Genomic DNA, 17,629 nt, shown 5'->3' with positions numbered 1-17,629 from the left:
CCCTGTGCTGCAGACGGAGCGGGAGCTTCTTCTGATATTTTCTTTATGGTCACACCAAGACCCGCCTTACTCCGCCTCTGATTGGCTGCCTCTGCAAGGCTAAGCCTATACCTGCATCTTGAGCAGGATGAGGATCTGTAACCTGCCGCCATGAGCACATGTGTCTCTCCTCCTGACGAACAGACGAAGTGAAGTTGTTGTGTCATTCTCTTGGTGGTTTTGTACGAGTTTTCCTTTCTTTCTTCGGCGAGCTGTTTTTTTTTTAAATCGGACTTCTTGGATTGAAAAAGCAGAACGTGCGCGCTGGAGTGAGGGTAAGTTAACATTAGCTTACACTTTTCAAATGTTACGCATTAACGGTTAACTAGCTAGCACGCAGCCTGGTTCGAAAAATAACCGTCGTGCTTTTTATTTGTTGCAGTTAAATTCGGCTGCTGAGTCTGTGTATATCTGTTCAAGTGCTTGCAAATACAACCTAGATGTTAGTTTTCAGGCTTCCTGTGTAGCTACCGTGACCTTAATTTTAAGCGGGAGCCTCGACTCCATTTGGGGCTTTCCATAACGTCTCTGCTCTGCTGGCTGATAACCGTTAAGTCAATTAAAAAAAAATAAAATAAAGTCAACTCATTTGGTCTGTGAGAAAAGTACATTTCTGCAGTGGACAGAAAAACTTGTTTACCGAGCAGACTTGTAGAAAGACGTAATTGTTGATGAAAATATGTGGAAATGTAAATTATGTGAGTTTTCTAGTTGCTTGAAAATACAGTTATTGAGACATTACAGGCTCTACCATGGCCAGTATTATACGGTTTCCCCTTTGCCTTGCCTGTATACCAGTTGCAAGTGTACATTTACTACTTTTAATCAGAGGTGGCAAATCCGGCTTCAGAAAGTAAAAGTCCTACCATGTATTTGTTCTGTCCATTCACTCAACCAGCTGATTCTAATCAGCACAGCTCTTCAGCCAGGTAGATGAGCTAATTAGTGAACTCACCTGGTTTTAGTGAATGGACAGAACAAATATATGGCAGGACTTTTACTTTCTGAAGCCGGATTTGCCACCTCTGCTTTTAATTCACTGAAGGTTCATTTGTCCAGAAATCATTCCGCTAGAAGAGTAGTAGGTGGTGACGGTCATGATTTGATGTTTGACCGGGCATTTCATTGCCCTGTTTGTGAATTTAAACAGCCATTTGTTGAGAGGGAAATGTACAATCATCTAAGGGGACATTTAAGAAAGAAGGAAATGGTGCCATGTCCATTTACGGCCTGTACGTTTAAAACAAATATTTACTCCACATACAATGCACACAAATGCAGAGAACATCAGAATGCATCAGACTATGATGTAGCAGTTGTAGTGCAAAACGTTCCAGATGTTTCCCAGGAAAGTGACATTGAACATGACTCCGTGGAGCTATCACATGAGGATGAATCTGCCCCAGTAGCAGGCACTAGCACTGAGGGATTAGCAGAGCAGTTACAGTACAATCTGGCTGCTTTCTTTCTGAAAATGCAAACTATTCTCCATGTATCACAGAGGGCAATACAGGAAATTATTGAACACATTGATCAGTTGTTTTCACTGTCTGAACCTGTTGTCAGAAAATCTGTTATCAATATACTGAAAAAACATGACTGTTCTTTCACTGACACACTTGTAAGTGAGATTGTCCAGGCGGTTTCAGAGAGTAATGTTTTGCATAAATCTGTTACCTCTGAGGGACCACTCTCAACAGCTAAGAGGAGAAAATCCTATTTTGAGGAGAAGTTTCCATATGTTAAGCCTGTGGAATACCTAATTGAGTCATCACAACGCACCTACATGTATGTGCCTATTCTCACATCTTTACAACAGTTGTTGCAAAAACCTGATGTACTTGAGAAAGTCAAAGAAACAACATCACATATGCCTGGACAGTATTTTTCATATCGCGATGGCTCCCACTATCAGGAAAATTTGCTTCTTTCAGATGAGGGTGATAAATTATCAATAATTCTTTATGTTGATGATTTTGAAATTGCAAATCCCCTAGGGACATCGAGAAAAATTCACAAAGTATGTGGAGTGTACTGGACATTAGCTAACATACCAGTTAAGTATCGCTCAGTCCTCCATTCTACTCAGTTGGCCCTTTTATGCAACGCAAATGATGTACGACAGTTTGGATATGAGGAGGTTTTTGCACCTCTCTTGGCTGATCTAAAAACACTTGAAGAAGTGGGTGTCTACATTGAAACATTTGGTGACTGTCTCAAAGGCACAGTCTACTCTGTTGTGGCTGATAACCTCGCAGCCCATGGGCTCGCTGGTTTCAGTGAGAGTTTCAGGGCTACATATTTCTGCAGATTCTGCCTTGCCACCCAGACAGAAATGCAGAAATCAGATGCAGTGACCGGTGGTTTTGAAGGGAGAAAAAAAGATTCCCATGATACCCTGGTTCAAGAAATACAGACAAATGAAACTGTGGAGAATTAGGGTGTAAAACGGAGTTGTGTTCTCTCTGATCATCTCTCCTATTTCCATCCCATTACAGGATTTCCGCCGGATGTCCTCCATGACCTGTTTGAAGGAGTGGTCCCTGTGGAGCTGGCACACTGTTTGAAAGGTTTGATAGCAAAAAAATATTTCACGTTGGAGGAGCTGAATAAAGCAATCCTGTGTTTTCCCTACCAGCATTCTGACAAGGTTGACCGCCCTCACCCAGTTCCTCAAACTTTTTCTAGTCGAGGAACAATTGGTGGGAATGGGCATGAAAACCACACTCTTCTTAGACTGCTACCTGTTTTCATTGGCTCCAGAGTGCCCGAGGGGGACAAAATGTGGGAGATCCTAATGGAATTGAAGGATATAGTTGAGCTTGCTGTTTCTCATAGTTTCACAGATAATACCATTCAGTACATGGCCAGCAAGATTTTAGATCACAGGCAACTCCTTCAGGAAGCCTTCCCCAACTTAAGACTGCGACCAAAGCATCACTATCTCGAACATTATCCGTCTCTCATCAAGTGCTTTGGTCCTCTCGTGCATCTCTGGACAATGAGATTTGAAGGGAAGCACAAGGTTTTTAAGAAGATTGTTCGTGACACTCACAACTACAAAAATGTATTGAAAACATTGGCAGAGAGACACCAAAACATGATGGCATTCTATCTGTCATCACAAAGATTTTTCAAGCCACCAGTACAGACTTCAAACATGGAGTCTGTCTTTATTGAAACATTGCCTATTGATACACATCCAGTAGTGTCAAGCATCACAGACAGCAGCACTGTATATGGCACAAAACAGGCAACCATTCAAGGCACAACTTTTGTGGTAGGCATGTTTGTATGTACTGGGACACGTGCTGCCTTGCCTGAGTTTAAAGAGATCAGAAACATATTGCTCATTGGAAGTAATATCTTTTTTCTGTTAAAAGACTATGAGACCTGGTATCTTGAGCATTTGCGGTCATATGAGCTAACAGAACATACAAGCAAGAGCCATTCTGTGAAATCTCTGAGTCAACTAACTGACCAAATGCCACAGATTGCCTACAAAGTTTCAGGCAGGCTCATTCTGACAACTAAACATTTCATTTCAGTGTCTGAATAAAGGATTGTTTAGTAAGCATCCTAATGTCGGAAAACTATTAGCTGGACTACATGTGTGTTAACCTGCTGCACACCAATAAAAAATAAAAATGTACAAGTGAATATATTGATATGTGTTTAGCAGGAAAAGAGAGCATTGACGTCTTTTTTTTTTTGTCTTTCTCTTTTTGTATGTTTCAGGCTTCTCCAACACAGCGACAATGGCAACTGATGTCCTCAAATTAAGAGTCATCCTTGATGACGTCAATGCAGAGAGGGTCATTCTGCCCTGTCGTCCTGAAACTGTACAAGCCCTCATATCCGAAATTAAAGATAAGTTCAATCTGACATATGACTTCCGCCTTCAATATGAAGACCCTGAGTTTAACAATGCTCTCAACAACTTAGTGAACATGGAAGACCTAACAGCTAAGGCAACCATTAAGATAGTTAGAGTTATTGAGTCAGATCTCAGTTCCACGAGCACAGATGACACTGTGTTATTATCAGACAACACAGACTCACCAGAACGGTTGTGCCGATGGCCAGCCATCTTTGTCGTTCCGACGTTCTCATACGAGGTGGAGTATATGTTAAGAGAGAGCAACTCTGCCCTGGGAGAGGGAAAAACTGTCAGGTTGACCAGGGATCAAAAGATGTTATGGCTGCTGAAATATATAAGCACAAAGCATATCCAAGTACCAAACAGATTGGCTTGGCCGCAGAGGCTCTTGTGAGCACGCACCCTTGTCTTAAAGAAAATGGATCCAAAAAAGGATATGAGGGCTGGCAGAACAGTTTGCGCTTCAAGATGGGCAACTACAGGACCAAACTTACCAAGGCTGGCATTAAGGATGTGGCTGTTAATGCGGGAAAGCGTAGCAGGACCAATCCAGAGGGTGCAGCATCCAGGGCCAGCATCAAAAGACCCAGAAGAGGGGAAATTAATTTCCTTCCAAACTATCCTCATGGTGAAACGAGGCAGACACTCGAGATGAAGAGGCTTGCAATGGTCGAGCAGTTCAAGAGGACATCGATGTAAAGAGACATGATATCCATCCATCAACATATGCAACGTACCTTTGCACTCAGACGTGAAGAAATTGTGGATTTAGCTCCTCCAGTTGTTGAATTGAAGGACAGATGGCCTGCACTCTTTTGTGAAGCCCAGGTGAGTAAAAACTACAAATAATTCTTTAAAATACTGTATGCATCCCTTGTGGCTGGTGCTGTACTCCACACTGTCTACAATGTTCAAAAAGCTCTATGCATAATAATAATTAAAAAAAAAACAGAAAAAAATACTGTATGCATGTATCACCAAAGTCATCATTAATTTTGAGTATGGTAGTTTTATTTGGTATGTCTGTTATGTCTGAAAAGCCCACTTTTACAATATCACATTACTTAAGTTTTTTTTTTCTCCTTGTCTGTACACAACATCTATTGCACATCTGCCTGTCGTGAGTGAAGGATCCCTCCTCTGTCTCACCCTGAGGTTTCTCCTGTTTTTTCTTGGGAGTTTTTCCTCAGTCGATGGGTTAAAGGGCAGAGGATGAGAGAGAGACAAACTGTTTTTAAATGAGCTAATAAACTTTCCTTTCCTTGTCCTTTTTTTCCCATGCAGCTCTACAGTGAATTCCACAGGATCACAAATCTGAATCTGCCATCTACATTCTATGCTTCACTCGACAAGTACACACCTCAGCTGCTACGGCTCTACAAAAAGAGGAAGACTGGCCCTTTTGGACAGAATCTGGAAGCGATTATGATGGCATTTGAGGAACAGGTAATCTTTTATTTTTATTTCATGCATTACATTATTGAATGTGAACAGTGAACACTAACATCCCTTGCATACGCTGTCTTTGTGCAACAGGACAAAAATGATATCTGTGCAGCTCGAACAGCAGCCCTGGCCGGCCTACCACACTACTTGAAGGAGGATTCATCAGAAGTCTTCAGAACATGCAAGGTATTTGTGGGTTCTGCTTCTCAATGCAATTAACATCTGAGCATGTGAGGATCACTTTCCTTTTTTAACATGTGGTTCAAATTAGGTCTCATCATGCACATTAAGATTAATTTAACAGATTATCTGCTTCCATATCTGGAAAAGAATATTAGCAACTGCTAGTTTCACTTTCTTGGTGCTAAATTCTGATTTATTGCTCAGATTATTTCTTTATATATCAAAATGTGAACATTATATTTTTTAACCTTCATACCTGGGGAAAGATGACATTTTGGTTCAGATTGGCATCTAAAGGGTTAAAAAAAAATGTAGTAATTGAAAACGGGGTAGTTTTGAGTAGAACTGAAGTGGGAAAAAATATTTATGAATAAAAAAAATTAAAAAAAATATTAATGTATGCTATTTTTAGGTTGTTTTATAAGTGGACAAAAATGTCCACTTTACTAATTTTTGACTATATTATTTTGATTAACAATGAAAAAAAAGAAAATGTGCCCCCTTGTGGACAGAAATGTTCACATCAGGTATAAGGGTTAATAAAATATCAATATCTGATTCCAGAAGAGACAGACTCTTCCCTCATGATGGTAGTAAATAAGTACTCTTAGTTTAGCACAAGTACTCTTAGTTTAGCACAATGTAACTTAATGTACATTAGGTATGTGAAAAGGACACTCATTTTAGTTTTAAGAGGAAAGATTGGATCCGGACGAGGTTTTGAAAACAGAAGAAACTATATTTATTGACAGTATCAGTAATATGTAAATCCACAAAAAGAAAACCACAGTGCCTCCCCAAGTGAATAATCGAACCTTGGATTTAGCTCAGTAACTTTAAATGGTAATACAGCCAATGTCCATTGACCCGGGTAGTATGACTTTCTTTAGTTTATCTGACTGAAGAGATGGTTTGTCCTCCATCAGATGAACAGTGGATGTCTTGCCCTCCACTTGGAGGCCTACATCCTGCTCCTTGGGCTGCTGATTCAGGCCATCTTCAGAATCCATAATGTTATGGGTGTTTAACTTTGACTTGATTTGACTTTAATAAGCTTGATTTGTAAAATTATACTTAGACGTTCCTTTCTCCTCTTTTTTTTTTTTAGGATGACTCGGAAGCCGCCCAGGAGGGAACAGTGGCTCTGGTGGCAGTGGTGAATGAGGAGGAGGTGCTTCAAGTTCCCTTCGAAACCCAGCATGTGTCCATTGTTCTTGAAGATATGGTTGTCATGTCACATAGATCATGGACCGATTCGCTGGTGATTTTGTTTGCATTGGTGTATGCACTGCATTTGAAGTACCCGGAAAAGCTCAGTGGCTTCTTTGAGTTCAGTCAGGTTATAGGAAGCAGCTTAGACCTAAACTACAGGCCTTAAAGGGATAGTTCAACATTTTGGCAAATTGGCCCATTGCCATAATCGCTATAGTCATAGCAGTAGGTTCATTACCTTTAATTGTAGGTGTAAGCTATTTTCAGTACGGCGGAGCGCAGCAGCTGGCTGCTCAGAGCTACGCTATGGAGGCTAATGGAATTTCTTGGTTTCCCTCATTAAACTCATCAAATTCAACATCCCAAAACTTCACAGCGCTTTTGTAGACAAGTTGTGACCTGCACAACCACCACGCTATGAGATAATGACGGAACGATACGAAACGGAGCCGTTTTCGAGGTAAATACAGGGTAAATACGTCGACTGCTTGCTGAAAAACTGTCCCTGAACGCAACGCGCATCAGCGGTTTTGTATGAATTTACCTCAAACGGCTCCGTTTCGTATCGTTCCGTCATTATCTCATAGTGTGGTGGTTGTGCAGCTCACAACTTGTCTACAAAAGCGCTGTGGAGTTTTGGGATTTTGTATTTGATGAGTTTGATGAGGGAAACCAAGAAATTCCCTTAGCCTCCATAGCGTAGCTCTGAGCAGCCTGCTGCTGCGCTCTGCTGTACTAAAAATAGCTTACACCTACAATTAAAGGTAACGAACCTACTGCTATGACTATAGATACTATACTATAGATAGAATTATGGCAATGGGCCAATTTGCCAAAATGTTGAACTATCCCTTTAAAAAATGAGCTGGAGTAAAGTTCTAAAGTAAACTTGCATTTGTTGTCAGCAGTTTCTAAACAAAATACCATGTGGCTGGCCAGTTGATTTATTGAAGTGTTTAGTGTAGTTATGGTTAATCATTTTACAGTGCATGTGTCACCAGTTTCGATGCTGTGATTGATCTGTGCCCTATAGAGGCAAGTCTGTTTTTATTGTATTTTGGGTGTTAAGCATTCAACTTAATAAAGCTATTAAGTTACACATTTTGAGTTTGTATTGTGTTAATAGAACTCAAATTATATAAGGCAATCGGTTTCCTCAAATGAACTGAGTTGTCAGAACTAGAATGTTGTAATAAATGTAGTGATAGAAAACAGAGTAGTTTCAACTTGGAGGGTAACATTTACAAAAAAAAGCCATTTAAGTTACTATTATTTAATTCTGATGAATTCAAGTAACACATTTTAAATGAGTTTGTAGAACTGTTACATACAAGTGAAATATACTTATTAGTCTTAAGTTCATTGAACTGAGTAGACTGGTAATTATAACTCAATTTACCCAAGGTACCGTAACAATAAATACTTAAGTTACTAGAACTTAAACAATTAAACTACAGAAAAATATTTGGTTTAAGTTTGCCAACTTAAATGGTTCAAGGCAATCGGTTTCTTCAAATGGTTTGAGTTCAACTAACTCATCAGGTTTTACAGTGTACAATAACCTGTTTGCCCAACTCTGGTTCAGTGAAATCTACTGGAATTACCCTTTGAATGGAACCATATTGTTTCAGGAAGTCACTTAGTTCGTCATCAGTTTCTGTATCAGTTATACCGCTAACTATGACTGAGTTAGGGATTTTTACACTACTCGTTTGAACGACATCCATTTTTAAACACTGATAGCAATATTATATGGTCTCTGGTTTCTAGTTTTAGATGCTTTAAGCCACTCCTGGCTGGCTCGCCATGTTTGTAGCACCGGTATCACACCACTAACTGCGCCACTGGACCAGTTCTAGGCTCTAAGGAGTGGGGAGCAAAAATAAATACACCAGAGACCATTGCTTAAAGGGGACCTATTATGAAAAACACGTATTTTCTTGTTTTAACATATATAAAGTGGTCTCCCCTCACCCTGCCAGCACAGGGGAGACAAAATACCATGAATTTCTGCAAGGTGTCTGACCCCCGCCGGACAGAGTCCCCCAGTGTCACGTGGTTTTTTTTGAGCCGTTTAGAATCTGCTCCCGTCGTGACGTCACGACGGGAGCAGATTTCCATAGGTTCAGCCTCCGCTGCTGAAACCACGCCCACATGCCTTAAAGACATTAAGGTTTGGATGGCACAACATTTCTTGAATCTAAATGAAAATAAAACTGAGGTTATTGTGTTTGGGCATCCGGCTGTTTTTAACGACTCTGTTGATGCTCTGGGCCCCCTTGGTTCCAAAATGAATTCTTTTAATAAAAGCCTTGGTGTCATTTTTGATAGTGATTTTAAATTCGATAGACAGATTGGGTCTGTAGTTAAAGGTGCTTTTTTCAGCTAAGGCTCGTGGCCAAAGTAAAGCCCTACCTATCTCCTAAAGACTTGGAGAGGGTCATTCACGCTTTTATTTAATCACGGCTAGACTATTGCAACTCCTTGTACGTGGGCTTAGACCAGCGTTCTGTGCGACACCTGCAGCTGGTGCAGAATGCTGCTGCACGACTGTTGACTGGAAGTAGAAAGCGTGACCACATTACCCCGGTTCTGGCCTCCCTGCACTGGCTTCCTGTTCATTACAGAATTGATTTTAAGATTCTGCTGCTTGTTTTTAAATCACTGAATGGCTTGACTCCCCAATACCTTAATGAACTTCTCCACTCTCACACACCAGCCAGAGCTCTGAGGTCGTCAAATCAGTTGCTTTTAGACGTCCCGAAATCTAGGCTCAAAACTACAGGTGACCGAGCTTTTGCGGTGGCCGGCCCTAAGCTGTGGAATAGTTTGCCACTAAATGTTAGATCTGCCCAGACCCTAGTGGTTTTTAAGTCTTCTTTGAAAACTTATTTATTTTCTTTGGCTTTTAGTGTGTGACAACTTAGTTCCCCACATCTGTGTGAAGTGATTGTTTTTTATTGTATTTTATTACTATTTTATTGATCATTTTAGTATGTTAGTGATTTTATTGTTTCTACACTGGGTACTGTGTTTTTCTTTTGGTATTGTTTTATTTTCTTGTATGCTGTACAGCACTTTGGTCGACCTCGGTCGTTTTTAAATGTGCTTTATAAATAAAATTGACATTGACATTGACATTGACAACCAGCTCTCTCCGCTGCTGGAGTGGTGCTTCCTTCAGCCAGTCGGACGCGGCGCCGCGGCGGAGCGGATCCGGGTTTAATCATCCAGGTTCCCGGGTGGTTTGGGAGCTGGGTCCTTGGGGGTCTGTCCCAGGTCGGACCAGCTTCACCCTCCGAGATTTTCAGCAAAATCCGGAGCGATCTGTGCGCCCGCCGTGGGGTTGCGGCGCCCGTCGCACAGCATCCGCCGGGCAGATCCGGCTGAAATTCCGCTGGTCGGTCCCCGGGAGTCCCTGCTTCCAGTCCAGGCGGGTTCCTGCGGTCCCGGCCGGTCGGAACCGGTCAGATTCCCTGGTTAAAGCTGCGGTGATGCGCGCTGCTTCAGCCTACTTCCTGGTCCCAAAGCGGGGTTTCCGACTAAATTGTCCAGGTTCCCAGCCGCTTTGGGAGCAGGGATTTCTGGGGTCCATCCCAGGCTGGATCAGCTTCACCCTCCGAGATTTTCAGCGAAATCTGTCGGTTTGATCCCCGGTAACGGGCGATGCGCCCCGGAGCCATGCCGGGCGTCCGGCGTGGCTCCGAGGCCAGCGTTCAGCATCCGCCGGGCAGATCCGGCTGAAATAGTGCATAAATGTTATTTATATACAACTCATATTTTATTTTTTTAACAATAAAGTTGCCGTTTGTGAAAATTCAGTGTTGTGATTCATTTACAGGCTCGGGCTGCTCTGGCGGAGCGAGGTTTATTCTCCTCCCCTGCTACACGTCATTCAGAGAGCCAATCAGCACAGAGCCTCATTATCATACCCCCCCCCCCCCTTCCCTTAGAATGGAGCACAGAAAAAGGGGTTAGAAGCGGTAAAACTAGTGACAGGGCCCACAGGCTGGATTTCTGATTTATGTAGAAAAAACAAGCTTTAGATTGTTTTTAAGACATTCAAGGCCTGTTTAAAATATACATTAAATGCCATAATATGTCCCCTTTAAAGTAGAAAAGCCGGCAATTTAGTGAACGACAAACACATATAAAACAGACACATATAAAACACAGCACATGAACCACAAATAACCTGCAGGTTCTTAATATTAAGGTAAGTATAAATGAAAAAAGTATATCTCTCTTTCTTTTTGTTCTTTAGTTCACCTAGTTTATTTTGGTAAAGCTAATCTAATTTAATTAGACCAGTCTCTTTTCTCCTAGGTTACTTTAGTCGGACTAATTTGAGTTATTTAGACCAGTCTCTTTTTCCTAGGTTGCACCTATTTTAGGATTCCTATTTTTCTTCCTGAGTTAACTCTTTTTCCCCTTTCTTTTACAGGTAAGAAAATACCTCCAAAACACAATTAAATCAAGGTGGACCACCGTTATTCAAATCACATTCAAAACGTAAACATATGAAAATAAAAGTATGCCACTTTAAATTTAAGTTCAAGTCCAAATGTGAGTTCAAGTGTTCAGTTCAATGAAAAGTTTCAGTTCGATTCAGTCCAAAAATAATGGTTCAATCAGTTCTGTTCAGTTCAGACTAGTTCCTGATACTCTTACCACTCTGGCAGCGAGTTACCACACGCAGGAGAACCCCTCACTGGTGTGATGGAGAAGATTAGTTGAACGTCTGGGCCTGGCTCGCCATCTTGAATCCCGTCTGTGGATGTGCACGTCCGCACATGGCAGACCAATCCTTGCTCCGACCGAGCTTTCAACCAAGCAAAAAAACCCGACCTGTATTACAGGCCATAAACACAATAAAACTCTTAAAATCCTTAAATTACACAATAAATTCATCACAGTTTGAGTTGTAACGTCGGTGTTTTTTCAACTCAAAATGGCAGGTCCCTTTGAAGTCACGGCTCCGTCTCCCGCACTAATTACTGCACAAATCTTCCATTTACACAGCTTACACACACTTTTATAACATTCACAGACTTCATAAACCCAAAATATTAACTGGATAACGGAGCATTTCTTCATGAACAGCTACATTTTAAGTTTAAGCTCCGCCAGAGAAAAAAAATAAAACACGGTAAAACTGCGGGAAAATAAGCATAAAACTCACCAAAACCTATGTGGCTTAGTTCTCATAAAATCCCCATCAGTTCCCGACCAGGTAAGTTATGTTTTTCAGCTGTAATATGAACTTTTTCACTGCTTTTAATCACTGCTGGTTTTCCTCCCGTTTCTCCTCTGCTCTCTAAATTGGTCTCTGCAGGTGCTGCGTCTGTGGCGCTGGTCCCTTAAAGGGGCAGCAACATTATTTTCTGTCTACAGACTTTTGTTCTTCAAAATTAAAAGATTGTTGTATTAACATCTTTAATTAACTCTGATGAATTAATTGCCATTAAATAAATCAGCTTTAACTTTCAAACTTATTTATTCCTATTTATGTCATATTTTAACATGGGTTACACTTTGTTCATTTATTTATTTTTAATTACATCCAGTGTTTGAACAAGGTGTGACTGACTTATCTAAATATATAAAACCTTGGTTGGAACCATGGCATTGGGGAGGGCAGGCCTTGGCAGCTTTCCCAAGCCACGCTACGACCACGCTCGTGGAAAGGAGAAGTGCCACTGGTCCAAGAGGAGATACGTGCTGAGATGGAGGAGGAACGCTGCAAAAAGATGGTCGGCATGTCCAAGCAAGGGGCGTGGACAAGGTGGGGCCATGCAAAACCTCGCAAACTCACCTGGGAAGAACTCTGGAGAGCTGAACCTCTGCGCACAAGTTCCTCATTCAATCAGTGTACAACGTCCTCCCAAGCCCGGCCAACCTGCACACCTGGGGCCTGGCAGATACGCCTGAGTGCAAGTTGTGCCAGAGGAGGGGCACCATGGAGCACATTCTGAGCTGCTGCCCAAAGGCGTTAGGAGAGGGGAGGTATCGCTGGCGCCACGACCAAGTTCTAAAATCCTTGGCGGATTCCATCTGCACAGCGATACAGAACAGCAAGACCCAGGTCGCCCCGAAGCAGTCAATCACGTTTGTTAGAGCTGGGCAGAATGCAAAACACCAGCCAAACTCCGCAGGAGGACTCCTCGCTACCGCTCGTGACTGGCAGCTCCAAGTTGACCCGGGAAGGCAACTCAAGTTCCCAGCTAACATAGCTGCCACTTCACTCCGCCCAGATATGGTATTAACTTTGGAGTCCACCAAGCAAGTGGTCCTGCTGGAACTGACTGTCCCCTGGGAGGGCTGGATTGGTGAGGCCAATGAGCGCAAGAGGGCCAAATACTCTGAGCTCACCACAGAGTGCCGGAGCAATGGCTGGAGAGCCCGCTGCGAGCCAGTTGAAATTGAGTGCAGAGGTTTTGCAGGACATTCACTCCAGAGAGTGCTCAAACTCCTTGGAGTTAGAGGACTGCAGTTGAGGAGAGCCACCAAGAAAATCCTCGAGGCCACAGAAAGGGCATCACGGTGCGGTGGATCCGTAGGGGGGATCTGTGGTGCGCTACTTGGACACAAGCCGGGGATTGATAACCCCCGGCTGGGTCGCCCGGGTGAGGGTGAATGATTGTTAAAGATCAGAAACACCCTGTGACCCCGGGTCAATCACTGATGACGTGTCCAAGTATCACAGTAAGGTGTATTCAAGTTCTATACATATGGCTTATATATATATATATATATATATTGTCAGAATGAAGAAAAGGTGAGGCAGCCACCATCCGACAGATGCACAAAAAATAAACACAACTGAAGGAGAAAAATAAACATTTCTTCCCTGACCGGGAATTGAACCCGGACCGTGGTGGTGAAAGAATCAAATCCTAGCCATTAGACCATCATGGACACATGTGACATCATGACAACTTCACTGTATCGCCAGTGAGTGCCAACAGAAAAAACTTTACAAGTGAAAATTGATCGGTGCATGAAACACCACAACTTCTCACATTAGAGTCACTTTCTGAGCATCAGACTGTGAGCATAGAAAGCAGTGTACAGACAGTTCTTGTGCACTGCACTCTTTGTAAATGAGGCCCCTGATGGATGAGTTATAAATCACAGAGTTGTCTGAGGTTAAAACACCGTAGATTTAACAAGCCTTTTTTTCCCAATTAAGCGTTGTTGGCAGGATTTCAACCTGCGCGGGGAATCCCCAATGGATTTCAAGTCCATCGCCTTAACCACTCGGCCACAACAACCACTCCAAAATGTGTGAATCTGCAGAATCAGATGAACAAATGCAATTCCTTTTATTTAAAGATTGTTCCTCCTTTCTTCAAGGCAGGTGATTGTGCAGACTTGCATAATTCCGGGTACATATCAAAGTCTTCTGTTGCAGCTGAAGTTCGTCTGGTTGGTGAACACGTGAGGATGGATAAAACTAAATTCAAAGTTCATTATGACCCTGATGTGAGTTGAACACATAACCTTCTGATCTGGAGTCAGACGCGCTACCATTGCGCCACAGAGCCTTTTCTGATATCCTCTGAGGTTGTACACCAATCTGATCATAGCGGGCACACCTTCGAAACCAAATAACTTCCGTCTTGTTTTCATGAAGCTTCATCCATGTTTTAAAGTCCCTGAGACAGTCCATCAAGGGATTCAGTGGGTTACTATGATCCACCTTAATGGACAAATACATCTGGACAACTTCATCAATTTAGTGGACATTTTTTACTCAGTGACAAAAGACAGCATCAGTAAGATTATCAGATTGCTATGCTCCTCAAGCTAGCCTATAGCTAGCTAGTGCAAAATGTCCCACTATCTATGTCTCTAAATACCTGTCTAGATGGTTTTGTATAATATTAAGGGGGAATAGAAACTAAATGATAATTTAGTCCTGAAATGACAACATGAAGATGTTTCTGTTGTTTATTTAGGACGATAAAAACAGGAAGGTGCCAGTAGATGTGGTTAGTGTTGCATCAGATACATAGTTGTCAATAGCAACTCTGTCATTTAGCCTTGGAATGTCATCAAAGACATGTGATGTCACTGAGGATGTCACAAAGACTTATGGAGGGTATACATAGCACTCCTTAAAGTTGGGATTTTTTTAATTCACTTTATTAACAGAAATACGGAAATAATTCTGCCACAGGAACATGAAAACATGATTACCTCAGCAGGTCAGTCTTGGAGTATAGAGGTGAAACATGTCTGATGTTACTGCACTGTGTGTGAGATTGGGATTGTTTCCATGGACACTGGCAGGGGCGTTTCTTGGGACTGAGAACATTGGGGGCTGAGCCCAGACCCTTATAGGGAAGCCTATGGGATCTACCTGGGGAAAAAAGCTCAATGCTTTCTTGAGCCTTATTGCGTCTTGTCTACAGCCAAACACTGCCAAAATGTACCAGAATGAAACATATTATATTGATAGAAACAGGACGATTCACTTATAGATAACACAGGAATTAAAGCAAAAGAGGTTGCCACCTTTCAGAAATAGAAATAAAGGACGCCCCGATTTCAGCAGCGCAGGAGCCAAAAAAAAGCCCCAAAACTGCATAAAAATGTGTTTATTTTATATGAAAAAACGTGTTCTTTAATAGCATTGAACTTGCATGACTGTACAGACAGCCACCCATATAGCAGCTGAAATAGCCTCCTATGCTATGTATGTCCACATCAGCCAAGGTGTAGAATATTGCTTCAGGTGAAGAATATGGGGTAAAAGTTAACTTATTTCAATAATTCAACTAGAATATGGTGTAAAAGTTAACTTATTTCAATAATTCAACTATAATATGGTGTAAAAGTTAACTTATTTCAATAATTCAACTAGAATATGGTGTAAAAGTTAATTTATTTCAATAATTCAACTAGAATTTGGTGTAAAAGTTAACTTATTTCAATAATTCAACTAGAATATGGAGTAAAAGTTAATTTATTTCCATAATTCAACTAGAATTTGGTGTAAAAGTTAACTTATTTCAATAATTCAACTAGAATATGATGTAAAAGTTAAATTATGTCAATAATCCAACTAGAATTTGGTGTAAAAGTAAACTTATTTCAATAATTCAACTAGAATATGATATAAAAGTTAATTTATTTCAATAATTCAACTAGAATTTGGTGTAAAAGTTAACTTATTTCAATAATTCAACTAGAATATGGTGTAAAAGTTAATTTATTTCAATAATTCAACTAGAATTTGGTGTAAAAGTTAACTTATTTCAATAATTCAACTAGAATATGATGTAAAAGTTAATTTATTTCAATAATTCAACTAGAATTTGGTGTAAAAGTTAACTTATTTCAATAATTCAACTAGAATATGGTGTAAAAGTTAATTTATTTCAATAATTCAACTAGAATTTGGTGTAAAAGTTAACTTATTTCAATAATTCAACTAGAATATGATGTAAAAGTTAATTTATTTCAATAATTCAACTGGAATATGGTGTAAAAGTTAATTTATTTCAATAATTCAACTAGAATATGGTGTAAAAGTTAATTTATTTCAATAATTCAACTAGAATTTGGTGTAAAAGTTAACTTATTTCAATAATTCAACTAGAATATGGAGTAAAAGTTAATTTATTTCCATAATTCAACTAGAATTTGGTGTAAAAGTTAACTTATTTCAATAATTCAACTAGAATATGATGTAAAAGTTAAATTATGTCAATAATCCAACTAGAATTTGGTGTAAAAGTAAACTTATTTCAATAATTCAACTAGAATATGATATAAAAGTTAATTTATTTCAATAATTCAACTAGAATTTGGTGTAAAAGTTAACTTATTTCAATAATTCAACTAGAATATGGTGTAAAAGTTAATTTATTTCAATAATTCAACTAGAATTTGGTGTAAAAGTTAACTTATTTCAATAATTCAACTAGAATATGATATAAAAGTTAATTTATTTCAATAATTCAACTAGAATTTGGTGTAAAAGTTAACTTATTTCAATAATTCAACTAGAATATGGTGTAAAAGTTAATTTATTTCAATAATTCAACTAGAATTTGGTGTAAAAGTTAACTTATTTCAATAATTCAACTAGAATATGATGTAAAAGTTAATTTATTTCAATAATTCAACTAGAATTTGGTGTAAAAGTTAACTTATTTCAATAATTCAACTAGAATATGGTGTAAAAGTTAATTTATTTCAATAATTCAACTAGAATTTGGTGTAAAAGTTAACTTATTTCAATAATTCAACTAGAATATGATGTAAAAGTTAATTTATTTCAATAATTCAACTGGAATATGGTGTAAAAGTTAATTTATTTCAATAATTCAACTTAAAAGGTGAAACTAATATATTACCTAGTCTTATTACATGCAAAGCAAGATATGCTGAACCTTTGTTATAATTTTGATGATGGAATTTTTGAATTATTGATTTCATAAAATATTCTCTAATATATTTTTTATTTGGGGTTTTCATAAACTGTGAGCCATAATCAGAGAGCAGTGTCTTGCTGGTGCAGCAAACTGCTGGACGCAGATGCGTGACGGACACTGGCTGATTTATGGTTCTGCGTTGCACCAAAGCAGAGCTTACGGCGTATAGTAAGCGGGGACGCGAACGTACGGTGCGCGTCGCCGCGTACCCTACGCCGTCGATTTAACGCGGAACCATAAATCAGGCTTAACGCGGGCGAATTTGTCAGTTTTCTTTTCGTCTTTTCAACTGAGCACGCAAACACAAACTGAGGATGCAATGCTTGCTTATGCACCATCGTAGAACCGGGCCTGGCATAATATATGTCCGTATTGGTTCAATACGGAACTTTTAATTCCCAATTCCAAACCCCTACCTGGAGGT

General features: G+C 40.1%; 2 non-coding genes across 2 annotated transcripts; both read right to left on the bottom strand.

Annotated features, from left to right (window-relative positions):
• Window positions 1–13,952: 13,952 nt before the first annotated feature.
• trnas-uga (transfer RNA serine (anticodon UGA)) lies at window positions 13,953–14,034 on the bottom strand. The gene has a single exon. It is a non-coding gene; the product is annotated as a tRNA-Ser (tRNA).
• A 201-nt stretch (window positions 14,035–14,235) lies between these two features.
• trnaw-cca (transfer RNA tryptophan (anticodon CCA)) lies at window positions 14,236–14,307 on the bottom strand. Its single transcript has one exon. It is a non-coding gene; the product is annotated as a tRNA-Trp (tRNA).
• Window positions 14,308–17,629: the final 3,322 nt, after the last annotated feature.

Source organism: Cololabis saira, chromosome 20, assembly GCF_033807715.1.
Source record: "Cololabis saira isolate AMF1-May2022 chromosome 20, fColSai1.1, whole genome shotgun sequence".
NCBI lineage: Eukaryota > Metazoa > Chordata > Actinopteri > Beloniformes > Belonidae > Cololabis > Cololabis saira.
Note: the sequence above shows the minus strand (reverse complement) of the source record. Positions and strands in the feature narration are given on the sequence as shown.